This window comes from Leopardus geoffroyi, chromosome C2 (genome assembly GCF_018350155.1).
Source record: "Leopardus geoffroyi isolate Oge1 chromosome C2, O.geoffroyi_Oge1_pat1.0, whole genome shotgun sequence".
NCBI classification, from domain to species: Eukaryota; Metazoa; Chordata; class Mammalia; order Carnivora; family Felidae; genus Leopardus; species Leopardus geoffroyi.
This window is the reverse complement of record NC_059333.1, coordinates 74,020,768-74,034,431: the sequence shown is the minus strand read 5'-3', so window position 1 is coordinate 74,034,431 and position 13,664 is coordinate 74,020,768. Positions and strand designations below refer to the sequence as shown.

Genomic DNA, 13,664 nt, shown 5'->3' with positions numbered 1-13,664 from the left:
CAAACACATCTTCACAGCTTCAGGAAATCAAGAGTGGTTAGGAGAATCTACTGAGCCTGGCTGGCAACACTAACAGAACTAAAAACAAATGAGCTTCCAGAATTAAGGGCTTAGGGAGGAAAAAAACCCAAATCCAGAGGGTGATAGGCAGTTTTCAGTGAAGGCAAACATTTCCCTGAGAAAGGGAAAGGAATGAACAAGAACTCATCAGATTCCTGTCTAAACTTTATTTTTTCTCAAGAAGCTCAAATCACTTGCCGGCTCCTTCTGGGGTGGCCTCCCCCCTGCTTCTGTGATGGCATTGGTGAGACAGCAGGAGGATGAGGGGGCCTCGGCAGTAGCTGGGGCTCCACGGGACAGTGGGAAGAGAGCTGGGAAGACCAAGGGAGTTGGGGCACTTGTGTTGGAGACCCATCTCTGGGTAGGTCACTTTCTCTCAGTGTCAGGGTTCTCCTTCATCTATAATATGTGGAGGTCAGCTGCAGGGGCCACGCTGGTGCTGTCCCCTACCACTGTGCCTCAGGCCCTGTGTTTACCTCAACACCCCCTTCTGAAACAGCGCCTCATTTCAAGTCACTTCAACCGACACTTCCTCTCCAAAACACGTCTTCCTCTTCTCCGGGCAAGCCCTCCCTTCCTGAGTACCCCCATGCCAGAGCCCAAAGGCACGGGTGGGATACTCCAGGGCTGTCTTCTCATCCCAGCTGTTTGTCAGACCCACCAGGCTCTTTTTCAGCATGGAAGCCTGGGCTCACCCCAAGCAACTAAGGCACGTATCCAGTATCTTCTAAAAGCTCTCCTGGTGGTTCAAAGGTGCATCCAGGGCCCAAACTCCTCTGTCTCATGTAGACGCCAGTGATCTCCTCCCTTTATAAAAATAAACTCGTGGCTCTTCCAAAGCCGTTCTGACCGACATCTCCTGGGTCTGGTTTGTTTTCTCTTCCCTTTCATTTTAAAATTTTGGACCTTAGGTCCAGAGGACTGAGTTGATGATATTTCTCAGTTCATGGCCATTCTCAAAACTGGCCGCTGGAAGGCCTCTCTTTTTCACGGATGAAAGGTGATTGTTTCCATGCTCCAATCCATTCCCTTTCTTTGCCCGTAGACCGCTCTATTAATGCCTTTCTGTTTATCTTTTTTTTTTTAATTTTTTTTCAAAGTTTATTTATTTTTGGGACAGAGAGAGACAGAGCATGAACGGGGGAGGGGCAGAGAGAGAGGGAGACACAGAATCGGAAACAGGCTCCAGGATCTGAGCCATCAGCCCAGAGCCCGACGCGGGGCTCGAACTCACGGACCGCGAGATCGTGACCTGGCTGAAGTCGGACGCTTAACCGACTGCGCCACCCAGGCGCCCCCCTGTTTATCTTTTTATTTGAACATGTTCTTGCAAAAAGTGTGTTCTTTTGTGTACATGAGCTTTTAATTATGTAAATGACATGTTAGATGGCTCGTTCTGAGTCAGCAGAACGCTTTCCTGACACTTCACGTGCGTGTTTTCACACGGATTATCCAGTCTCCTGCTCGGTTTCTTCCCTGAACACACCATTCCCCTTTCTGAGAGAGATGGGACAGATCTTCCGCCAGTGGGGCAAACATTTTTTCGTGCTCAAAAGTGTTGTGGAATCTACATCCTCCGGTCTGTTCCCCTGGCGCTGGAAATGAGACAGGGATGTAGACTTAGGAATGCCCAGTTTCCCACAGATTTCGGGACTCGACCCTCCACGCATAACAGAGGCACTCACGCCTGAGTCCCGGGAAGTGGTGGTCTGCACATCAGCAACTGACAAACAGCAGCCCCACCCACCGCGTCCCACAGGCCCTGGTTTCACAGTTGCTGATGTGGCATCCCGAGTTCCTGGTCACTTGGGAAAAGAACCTAGCACACCATTCCCCATGCTCTGAGGACCCTGGGCGGCTGCCCTTCAGCACATTTGTGCAGGGACAGACAGTAGCCTGGCCTACTGGTGCTGATGCCCTCCGTCCCAGGGAACCACTGAGGGGAATGTCTTTACAGTGCCGATGGCGGAGCCTGGTGCCGAGATACAGCGCTGAGCTGTGTTTCAGGCCATCTGACTTGATCTTGAAAGGACTGCATTCTCCTGCCACTCGCTGGCAGATTCCGGCTTGGGGCATGTTTTCTGGAGTTCACTGTCTCATTAACCCCAACCTGCTGGCCTTGGGATGCAGCCGGATCCGTTTTGTGGCCAACAGAGCAGTTACATGGAGTGGGAGCAAATGTATTACTTTTGGTCTTTTTATGTAAAATCAAAACGAAAATGTTTCTGTTTTTGTTTTGGTAATGAGGTATCTGGACAGAAGGGCAGTGTGTTAGATCCAGACGGGAGGCTGACGTTGAGGCCCAAGGGACTTGCTTTGCTCAGGGTGATGGAGTTAGCGGGGGAGCCCCCAGTAGAACCCAGGTGTCCTGCGCCCAGGTGCGTCAGCCTTTGCTCTATGTTTGATCCCCCACGGGGCTGTTTGTCCTCTTTAGTGCAAATTATCAGATGCTCGGTCGGCAGTAGCAGCCTTCTCTCCTGGGCCGTGTTGAGCACAGACCACAGAACGTGGAGTCTCTTGCCCTGCGTTTTGTCCCGGACTTGTTGAGGATTAGCTGTGCGAACTAGGACAAATTATTTCAACTTTTGCGTTTCAGTTCCCAACTCCAGGAAAAAGGGGATATAACAATAGCTTACAACACATGCAACAAGAGTCTTGACATAGTCACACCTTTTAATCCAGTGATCTGACTTCCGGGCACTCATCCTGTGAAAGCAATCCAAAATGCATAAAAAACTTTCTGCTAAAAAATTGCCTCGTCCAGTAGTTATTACATATTGTGTTTAAGAAGACTTTTTAATAACACGGGAAAGTGCTCATACTATGTTGAATAAGAAAAAGCAATACCTTAAAACAGCATTCAAAATCACAAATAGAGATCGTACTCTATTGGTTTTGTTAAACCAATCTTTAACAAAAGATTGGTTAAAAAAAAAGAAGAAAAGAAATCAAAATGACCAGAATTGCTTAGGTGGTGGGCCTATAGACAATGTTTTTTCTTATTCTGTTCTGCACTTTCCAAAATTATATATATATATATATCACCCAGAACATATATATATATATATATATATATATATATATATATATATGACTTTTATAAATGACTTTTATAAATAGGAAAAGAAATCCTTAAATCTTTAAGCATCAAAAATGAAAGAAACAGGGGCGCCTGGGTGGCTCAGTTGGTTAAGTGTCCGACTTCAGCTCAGGTCATGATCTCACGGTTCATGAGTTCAAGCCCTGTGTTGGGCTCTGTGCTGACAGCTCAGAGCCTGGAGCCTGCTTCGGATTCTGTGTCTCCCTCTCTCTCTGCCCCTCCCCTGCTCACACACTCTCTCTCTATCAAAAATAAACTCTAAAAATTTTTTTAATTAAAAAAAAAAAAAAGAAACATTTAAAAACCTAGTCTGCTTTATAGCCTTCTAAGCATTTTCTTCAACACCTATTGCCAGATTTTGTAACAGCCCCAAGAATTAGGTATGGATTGGATTCTACTTACAGATTAGGATGCTGGGGCAAAGGAGGGGAATGTGGCTGTTCCACCTTGTGACAGGAAGGGCCAGCAAGGGGACTGAGCTTCTGGCTAAGGTGACAGAGCTTCTGCCATCCACATGCCCTGCCCCTTGGAGCCACAATGGCAAGGCTAACCAAGGATGGGGTAGGATGAATTGGTACACAACCTGACACATTCCTTGGTGGGACTGATGGCCCCCACTGTGGCAGAGGGGGGACCTGAGGTTCTTGAGCCCCTTTTCCTCCAGCTGAGGTAGACACAGGGAGCACCCACAGAGAGACTGCCTGGTGCCTGGGTGACATGGCCCGGGACTTCTTAAAGTAGGGCTGGGTCCTTGAGCTCATGTGGGAATGGAGCAGTATAAGCTGGGGGGGCAGGGTGGGTGGGGAAGAGGGTCACTGGCGCCAAGACAGGTAGCACACTTCACATTCCACCTTGGCACCACTGAGCTACCCTAGGTGGGAACATAACAGCGGTGCTTTCGTCTGGGCGGCCTTTTTCCCCGGGGGGTGAGGGGGAGAAAGACCACCAATGGTCACTGGTGTTTCCAGGTGCCTTAACAGCTGCTTCCTGCTGATTCTACCCTTTCTTGGAGCCTCATTTGCTCCCGAAGAGAGGAATGCAGTCTGGTGACTCTGAGTTAGGGGAGCTCAGCCAGAAGGTCAGTGCTCTCCCCGAGGCTCCCACAGAGGCTGGCAGGACACGTGAGGGCAGGTGAGCTGGGCCCACAGGGTCATCTGTAGCAAGACCTGAGGCCCGGATGTTGGGGAAGTGTCTATCTCTTCCTCCAGAGCCAGGGAAGAGGAGACAGCTGGAGTTTTGAACACAGCTGGAGCAGTGTCCCAGCACCTCGCCCTAAGAGGCGGTGTTTTGCAAGAGCCCTTCCTGTGTTACTCACAGTGGATAAGGTTCATAATCTCATGAGCCCTTTGTCAGAGCCCCTCTGATATGTGGGCGGTGGTGGCTGTCTATACTTGTCGGTACCTCAAAGGATCAAATGTCACCATGTGATGAGGGTGGGAAGGGACTCCTTGGCAAGAGAGGGGAAGATATAGGGCAAAATGTCTTCACATGGTCCTTTTGGCACAAGCTGTGGGGAAGAAGGCCTATCAGAGCGGATGGTCGAGGTGTGGAAGGTCTGAGGCCTTCCCTGGCTCTGCCACTCTCTGCCACCTCCCTGAGCTTGTGAGAGCAGAGTGGGAAATGTGGGAAACACTGAGGCAGGATGCGACACAGAAAGGGACTGTGGTGGTGAAGCCGCTGTTTACTGACGGACCGTCTTCATTCACAAACCGGCCCCACCCTCAATGCTTGACAGTGTGGAGTACTTGGCACTGGCTCTCGGGAGGGACATTCGTTCGAATTACTTGGGAACTTGTTTAAAATGCAGATTGCAGGGGTGCCTGGGTGGGTCAGTGGGCTCAGGTCATGATCTCACGGGTCTGTGAGTTCGAGCCCCGCGTCCGACTCTGTGCTGACAGCTCAGAGCTTGGAGCCTCGGATTCTGTGTCTCCCTCTCTCTCTGCCCCTCTCCCACTCATGCTGTCTCTGTCTCTCTCAACATAAACAAATAAACATTATTTTTTTTAGTTATTAAAAAAATTTTAACTGTTTCTTATTTTTGAAAGAGAGACAGAGAGAGAGGGTAGGGAAGGGCAAAAAGAGAGGGAGACACAGAATCCGAAGCAGGCTCCAGGCTCTGAGCTGTCCGCACAGAGCCGGACACAGGGCTCAAACTCACAAACTGCAAGATCATGACCTAAGCTGAAGTCGGACACGTAACTGACTGAGCCACCCAGGTGTCTCCATTCCCCAGGTGATTCTAATCCACTCTTGGGGATCAGCTAACAGGTTAGTTCAACTTGCCTGCAGCCAAATATAACTATGTGTGCCCCCAAATATGTCCTTGGGCCAATGCCATCTTGTTTCTGGTCCAGAAACCCAAACGAGGCATCCCATTATCTGTACTAAGCAGGCATTCCCCTCTCTGCTGGTACAACTGACATGTCTTGCTGGGCCTGCCTGTAAGTCCCTGTAGGAAGAAGTTTATACCCTGTCAGGGCTCAGTTTGGGGGTCAAAGTCTATATAAGAACTTCTTGCTGTGGGTTTCCTGGAACTCTAGTGTTCCACGATACTACAAATAAATCCTTGAGCTATTTCCAAAACCCCTTCACTGGAACAAAGCTATAAAAGTAGCCAAAATATCCACTTTCTTTGCCTTTGGTGGAAAGTAGATCTACCTAGTAGTATGGTGACATTGAATTGAATTCATTGCAGCAAACATTTATTGAGTACCCGCGGTATTAAGCAAGGCTGACCTGAAGTTTCTATGTTTACATGTCATTGATTCATTAGTACACGGACAAATAAGTTACTACCTAACGAATGCACTCAAGCAAGCAATATTGTTTAAGACCACATACTCCATAAAGGGAATGAAATAATGACGTTTAAAAGAGTTTTGAAACCCTGGTCTGCATATGGAGTTCCTTATACGATGGCAAGAGAAGCTTGTTTAAAAGATGAAAAACATTTTACTCACGTTTTTCCCTTCTTTGCTAGGAAAGACAGCTCGTAGCCTCCCAGAGAACAGTCTGTCTCCTGGACGTGTTTCAGAAATGTTCACTTCATCCGGTCTTGGGGTGCAAGGAAAGGGATTGTTTCTAGGAGACAGCATCCATTGTCCACAGCGACATCTAGGAAGGGCTGGGGTTTGTCACCTATTGCCTTCCAGCTCTTTCTCTGTTTTATCGCCAGGCTATGTGAGGCTTCTGGGATCCCTAACTATGCCTGATAGATGGGAAGCTCAAGTGGCTACGTTTAGGGCTCCAAACATTAGCGGAGGACTCTTGCACTGCATAAGGACAAGTGATTCATGTATTCCGTGGGCCGGAGTGCGGCCAGTAGTGGAAAGCTCATTAGAGTTCAATTAAGCGCATTCTTTACTGACAGGAAGTACAGACTTTTGGTGCTCAATCGTAAGATGCTTTGGGGTTTGGGACTGTGTTTTGCACTCACTCTTTCTCTCTTTCCGGGGAGATCCCAATGTCTCCTTGGCCTTCATGAACCCTCTGTGGTGTGCATCAGAATCAGCCCTGGAGATTCTGATTCAGTTGGTCTCTGATGGGCATCTTCCTTCTTGTCGTCCTCCACGGTGACTCCGGATTGCTGCAACGCCTGAGAACTGCTGATCTATGTGGACCTGTGGTTCTCAAGGTGGTGTGCTCACTCCAGAGTTCCGGAACCTCAGCCTCTGTAAGCTTCTGCCTTCTGTTCTGGGCCTCTCTGTCTGGGATGTCTCACAGGCATCTCAGACGTCAAGTAGAAGTTTGGGAGCCACTTTAGCAGCTGTATTCAGCCACTCCCATTCCTTCTTTACTCCAAAATATACCTCAGGTCAGTCAATTCCTGTAGGGAAAATTCTGCCTTTTGTAAACAAAGTCTAGCTGTCACTGGACGGAGAAGCCATGTCTGTGATTCGTGAGTTCCCCCTTTTTCTTGAGAATTTCTCTCTAACCATTACTCCAGCCCACAGTAACCTGGATGAGGGCCTGCTATTTTCCCTGCATCAATCAACTCATGTCTCTTCCTTTGCTTTCCTCCAGCAGAGACAAAGCTGCGCTCTTTGACAAGATTTGTTTCACTGGAGACTCAATGATAACAAAAAAGAAGTAAACGCGGGTCATGCTGTGACACAAGATACAGGGTGGGCTTTTCTCTTTGAGACCTGCGGACCCCGCCTCGTCCCAGCCTCCGCTTCTGTATCCCCCTCATAGGCATCATCTCAGCATTTGCCAAGCAGAGTATGTGCCCAGTCTCCTTGCTTCCTCAAGTCTCCACCCAGACAGCTGGAGTAAGTTTGTCCTATTTATATGCTCTGTTTCTGCTTCTTGTTAAGACACCCATCCCTCCCTCAAATAACCGGCATTGGAAATGACCCTCGGAGGAGACCAAGTCCACTTCAGAGCCATGGTCTTGTAGCATTGGAATGAAACCAAAGTGTGACATAGCAACCTTGGTCTGCACAGTGAATGGGCACCACACCTCTGGCCGGCCTCATTGCCACCTTAAGAACTGTTGTGGGGACGCCTGGGTGGCTCCGTCAGTTGAGCGTCTGACTTTGGCTCAGGTCATGATCTCGTGGTTCGTGAGTTCGAGCCCCGCATCGGGCTCTGTGCTGACAGCTCAGAGCCTGGAGCCTGCTTCCGATTCTGTGTCTCCCTCTCTCTCTGCCCCTCCCCTGCTCATGCTCTGTCTCTCTGTCTCAAAAATAAAAAAACATTAAAAAAAATTTTTTTTAAAGAAATATAGAAAAGTGCCCACCATACTTGAATGTGCACACCAATCACCTAGGGATCTTATTAAAATACAAATTCTAGGGGCGCCTGGGTGGCTCAGTCTGTTAAGTATCTGACTTCAGTTCAGGTCATGATCTCACAGTTTGTGAGTTCGAGCCCTGCATTGGGCCTTGTGCTGACAGCTCACAGCCTGGAGCCTGCTTCGGATTCTGTGTCTCCCTCTCTCTCTGCCCCTCCCCTGCTCATGCTCTGTCTCTCTCTCTCTCTCTCTCTCAAAAATAAGCAAACATGAAAAAAAAAAAAAAAAAAAGAACTGTTCTAGCCCTTATCAGCTCTTGTCAGCATGTAGCAGAAGGCTCCCATATAATCCTTGACCACAAGCCTCCCCACTGTTGTGAATCCGCAATCCTAATACTATAGAATATTGAAACTTAGGCATTCTCAAACGATTTGGTCTCAAGACTCTTTTCCACTGTTAAGAATTACTGAGGACCTCAAAGAGATTTTGTTTGAGTTATAGCTGTCAAAATTTACGGTGTTAAAAATGAACACAGAGGGATTTAAAAAAATATTTATTTACTAATTCACTTTAAAATTACAATAATAAACATGTCAATACAAGGAACTTTTTATTTTATAAAAAGTAATTTTTTTATTTTTTATTTTTATATTATTTTATTAAATTTTTATTAAATTTTATTTTTATTTTATAAAAAGTAATTCTACTTCCCAAAACAAAAGTCTTACAGAGAAATGTGGCATTGTTTTATATTTTTGCAAGTTGCTCTAATGTTTAGCTTCAGAGTTGACCCTGGAGTCTCATAGCTTCTCCCGCATTCAGTCTGTTTTGCTATGTTGTTTGATGTGTATGTGGAAAATCTGGCCTTATGCCTATATGTAGTTGAAAAAGGGAGGAATATTTTAATAGTTTTCTTAGATAATTCTGGGTGTTCTTTTTTCATACTACATCTCAACTCAAGAGGTGGTAGTTTTTTTTAAAGTTTCCTTACAATGTAGAATATGAAACCACATCAATGAACTTTTTGCCTTCTTACATTAAAATCTATTCCTTGGGGCGCCTGGGTGGCTTGGTCGGTTGAGTGTCTGACTTCGGCTCGGGTCATGATCTCACAGTACGTGAGTTCGAGCCCCGCGTTGGGCTCTGTGCTGACAGCTCAGAGCCTGGAGCCTGTTTCGGATTCTGTGTCTCCCTCTCTCTCTGCCCCTCCCCTGTTCATGCTCTGTCTCTCTCTGTCTCAAAAATAAATAAACGTTAAAAAAAAAAATTTAAAATCTATTCCTTTATCTTGCACTTTGACTTTATCTTTTTCTAACATCATACATGGGTCATTTAAAACAAATTGATTCACTGAGTTATATACATTTTCTCATTTAATTAGTTAGTTAATTAATTTTTATTTTATTTGAGAGAGAGAGTGTGTGAGAGGGGAAGAGGGGCAGACAGAGAGAGAGAATCTTGCAGTCTCTACACTCAGTGCAGAGACCAATCTGTGGCTCGATCCCATGACCCTGGGTCATGACCTGAGCCGAAATCAAGAGTTGGATGCTCAACTGACTGAGCCACCCAGGCGCCCCAAGTTACAAACATTTTCTAAATATCAACACACTTCATTATCCAGGATTTAAAAATCGCACTTGTTAATATCACCATTGGCATATCATTGGACAAGCCATTAAACCCTGGAAAGCTGTCAAGCTCGCAGTGGCAGATGCAATTTTTCCAAGATCCTGATTCTCACTTGAAAGCTCGGATTTTGTCATGGGCAACAAATACTGTCTGTTGTTTTCCTTGAAGTGACAGCCTCATGAGATTCACTTTTGAAAAAATACCTGCCAAAACCCAAGTCTGAATAACCACCGTTTATCTGTCAGTTGCTCCTTTCACGTAAAAACATGTTTTCTGAAAGGGTGATTAGTACAGCTCGCTATACGCAGCCACACAACTGATTCTTCTGGAGACAGCGTGGTACTTCTGAAGGAGGCAGAAGTTATGTGCGCTCACCGGTTCGACACACACAGCATGAAAACAACGTGCTACGCAAACGGTTGAGGTTTCATAAAGTTGGTAACTTTATTGTTTTATCCCAGACCGTCTTAAAAAAAATTTTTTTTATGGCAAGTACACGATAGTGACGAATATACCGATTACCATACAGTCTAGGGTCGCTGTCTTGATTTGTGTTAAGGGACCAGAAGTTTTACTCACTGCTGCTTTTATACTATCACTGCGAATGTCAAAGGAGGGAGGAAAGGCAATGAACATCTTTGTACCGTTATGAAAATAGTTCTGACCTCATGGCATCCCTGAAACTATCTTGGTGACTCCAGGGATCCATAGTACACAGTTTGAGAACAGCTGAACTAACTCACAGACTCTCAGTGGTTTCCACTTTGTACAGGCTAAAGACTGGCTGACCAGAAGGAGCATTTTATGAACTTCGACCTTCCACCTATTCTTCTGCAGGAAGATAAATAAAGAGGACTTCTAAGGAGGAGCAGCAGAGAGCCCGGGTACTGTCTGTGGGGAGAACTTTGTGAGTTGCCAGCAAGCCTCGTTGTGATGGATACATCTTGGGGGAGACTGCTGGTGGGAAGGTTGACATCAGCTGGGCAGCAGTCACCCCAGGGTACCGGAGGCTTATGCAGCTCTTGGGGGGAAAGTCTGCTGTGCTTTGCTTGAATTCCAAAGCCGTGCGAGCTGCCAGTTCCAACGATGACCTCATTACAACTGACTGATTGAGCGAGGCAGACATCCTCCAAGGAGATCAAGTTCAGAGTGACTTTCTAGTCAAACTGCACAGCGGCACGCTGCAGCTGCGGGCAGGAAGTGTGATTTGGGTTTTGCATATGGGGCAATGGCATTTAGAGAGGGCAAGTGAATGGACAACAGTTGTGGAGTCGTGAACTAGCTTCATAGATTCAGAGACTTCTAGGGCTAGAGGAGAAGTCAGAGATCGACCAGACAAACTGAGTTAGGAGTGGAAAGGTGGCTCAGGATTCATGGGCTACTAATGCTCATGAGTTCCCTAGGCAGCCAAGCTGCTCCTTTGCCCACCCCATCAAGGTGGCTCCGTGCCCCTGTGTCACGTGGCTCAGCGGGACCGCCTCCCCAAAAGGAAGCCAGCTATTCAGTGTATCTTTGGTCTATTGACAATATTTTCAGAGAGGTCAGCAGGAAGGCTCCAAGTCACGGAGTGTTAGGTGACCCGGCGGGTGGTCTCAGCTCAGCAGCTGGAGGAGGTCCAAGATTAGGTTCCTGCAAACGGTTGGTCACTTTCCCAGGGTCAGCCAAAGACCCTGGAGTGGGAAAGATTCCGAATGGCTGGGAATTGACCCCTGGCACATATCTCCCTTCCTCAGGGGACAAATATGCTTCTCTGATGTCCATTATCTCATCTGCTTCCTGCAACAACCCTGTCAGACGGATAGGATGCAGGGTTTTATCCCCATTTTACAGATGAAGAAGGTAAGTCCCACAGAAGGGACATGACTTGTTGCAGTCACATTAGTAAGTACCAGAGCAGGCGCTTGAACTCGGGCCTCAAGTCTCACGGTTCAAGCCTCTGTCCAGGAGTCTGTGCTATTTCCCCTCAGCGCTGCCCGTCTGACTGTAGTACACACAGAAGTGCCGGCAGTCATGGTCATCCCAAAAGGCACGGCTTATATTTTAGTGGTGTGCTTAACACACCTCTCTTAGCCTCCTTGGCCAATCTGGAATGATTCCTTCCTAAACACAAGGCACACTGACCCACTGAGGGTTGCTCTAGGACTGGCGCCCAATGGCAGTGATAGAACTTTTTTGTCTGGCTGTTCATCACTTGTGATTAAAAACCAGAGTTGCTACTGACTTTTTGTTTCGCACTGGGATGCTCTGGTGTAAAGGGAAGAATGCCAGATTTGAGGACAGAAGGGTGGGGTTTTAGTTCCCCTGATATTTGGCAGCGGGTTACCTTTCACTCCAGCCATTTAATCTCTCTCAGCTTTAGTGTCCTCATTGACAAAAATGAGCATTAAGTATCATGTAGCCTAAGCTAGCTCGCAGGGTTTTTTTCTGAGCATCAAACGGCATCGCTTTTATAAAGATGCCTTGCATACTGTGAATCCCTATATAAAGGTGGGGGCCACAGTCCCAGATAATTAACCATGTTTGAGCACCAACCGGGATCTATTTTTACCTGGAAGGATGGTAGAGGCCCTCCGGATGGGCATTGCCTTCTTTAACTAGGGCCCTAGGAATTCCAACATTTGGGACATGTGAAACACGAGACGCCAGCAGCTGGAAGCAGGGCTTTGGTGGGTGGGGAGTGAACATGATTCATGCCAGATCAGCTCACCTTCCAGCAGCTCCAGTGGGATGGGTGTGGGTCCGGGGGTGGCATTTCCTGTGTGGCCAGCGCAAGACCCCATAGTCCCTGTCTACAGGCTCCCACCACTCATGCGGCCAACCTCTGACCATTGTTCAAGCAGCACTGTGTACGATCTTTCGCCTGTCGGAGTGGTCCAGGCCCTGGGAGGAAGGACACGCACCGCTGGACTTCAAGCTAGGCTCTCAGGCACTTGCAAAGAGGCATATTCTCATGGCTTCCCCAGGGCGGCGCTGTGTTGCCGTGTTGTATGCAATGGCCGCACTATGGCTAGAAGCAGGACTCTGAAGCCACCCTGCTTGGGTTACCTCTTCTTCTTACATCTATGTTCCCCCCTTTCTTGTCTTCAGTTAGCCTGGGCTGCTGTAACAAAATATCATAACCTGAGTGGCACCTAACCAACGGGAACTTACTTCTCGCGGTTCTGGAGACTGGCAAGTCCAAAATCATGGTGTCAGCAGATTCAGTGTCTGGGGAAAACCCATTGCTTATTCACAGAGGGCCGTCTTCTCTCTGCGTCCACACATGGCGCAAGGGGTGTGCTAGCACTCTGGAATTTCTTTTAGAAGGGCGCTAATCCCATTCGTGAGGGCTCCACCCTTAAGGCCTACTCACCTCCCAAAGGCCCGCCTCCTGATACCATCATATCTTGGGTTAGGATTTCAACCTGAGGCTTTTAGGGGAACACAAACATTCAGCCAATACCAAGTACCTACCTCGAAGCATTGTTGTGAGATATAAACGAGTTTCCACATGTACAAAAGCAGTCAGGACAGCGTCTGGATCATAAACAGACACAGGCATCTGCAGAAGCCATGCTATTTGCAGAATCATCATGTGTAAGGGTTAGAATGGGCCTTGGGTGGTCCCATTTTACAAGCGGAGACATTAAGGTCCCGAGAGGAAAAGCAGTTTACCTACGGTCACCCAGCTGCTAGGCTGGACTACAAGCTCAGTCTTCTGATTTCAGTTCCAGGTACTTCTGTGTGATTCCCCTTTCCTGGCCTATCCACTACTTGAGTCAATCCCATAAGCCATTAAACCAGGTCTGCTGCTGATGCCATTGACCCCCAAGACATTGGTAAATGGAAGCAGACGTCTTACCACAAAGCGGACTGAGGACTTCTTATTTCTCTATCATCATGGCATTGTTTTCTGCCAGCCTGGATTCACAATTTCAAAAAGATGCCTGCGCACATTTCAATTCTGTCCTGCAATACCTCCCACTGCCCTGCTGCCTCATCGGTTCAGGCCTTCAATATCTGTCCCCTGGTTATTTGCCCTAGCTCCATATAATTGCCTGAGCAGTCTGCCAAAAACGCAGCTCAAGCATATCCCCATCTCTAAAATCTTCAGTGGCTTCCGTTCCCCACGATCCCCTTCTGCTGGCACCATAGCTCTCT

At 47.5% G+C, this 13,664-nt stretch overlaps 2 long non-coding RNA genes across 2 annotated transcripts; one reads left to right on the top strand and one right to left on the bottom strand.

The window, feature by feature from the left end:
* Window positions 1-1,965: 1,965 nt before the first annotated feature.
* Window positions 1,966-6,779, bottom strand: LOC123611054. The gene is made up of 3 exons (XR_006718398.1): window positions 6,597-6,779; window positions 6,121-6,214; window positions 1,966-2,766 (listed from the first exon to the last, which is right to left on the bottom strand). It is a non-coding gene; the product is annotated as an uncharacterized LOC123611054 (long non-coding RNA).
* A 93-nt stretch (window positions 6,780-6,872) lies between these two features.
* On the top strand, window positions 6,873-7,276 carry LOC123576113. Its single transcript, XR_006701170.1, has 2 exons — window positions 6,873-7,058; window positions 7,184-7,276. It is a non-coding gene; the product is annotated as an uncharacterized LOC123576113 (long non-coding RNA).
* Window positions 7,277-13,664: the final 6,388 nt, after the last annotated feature.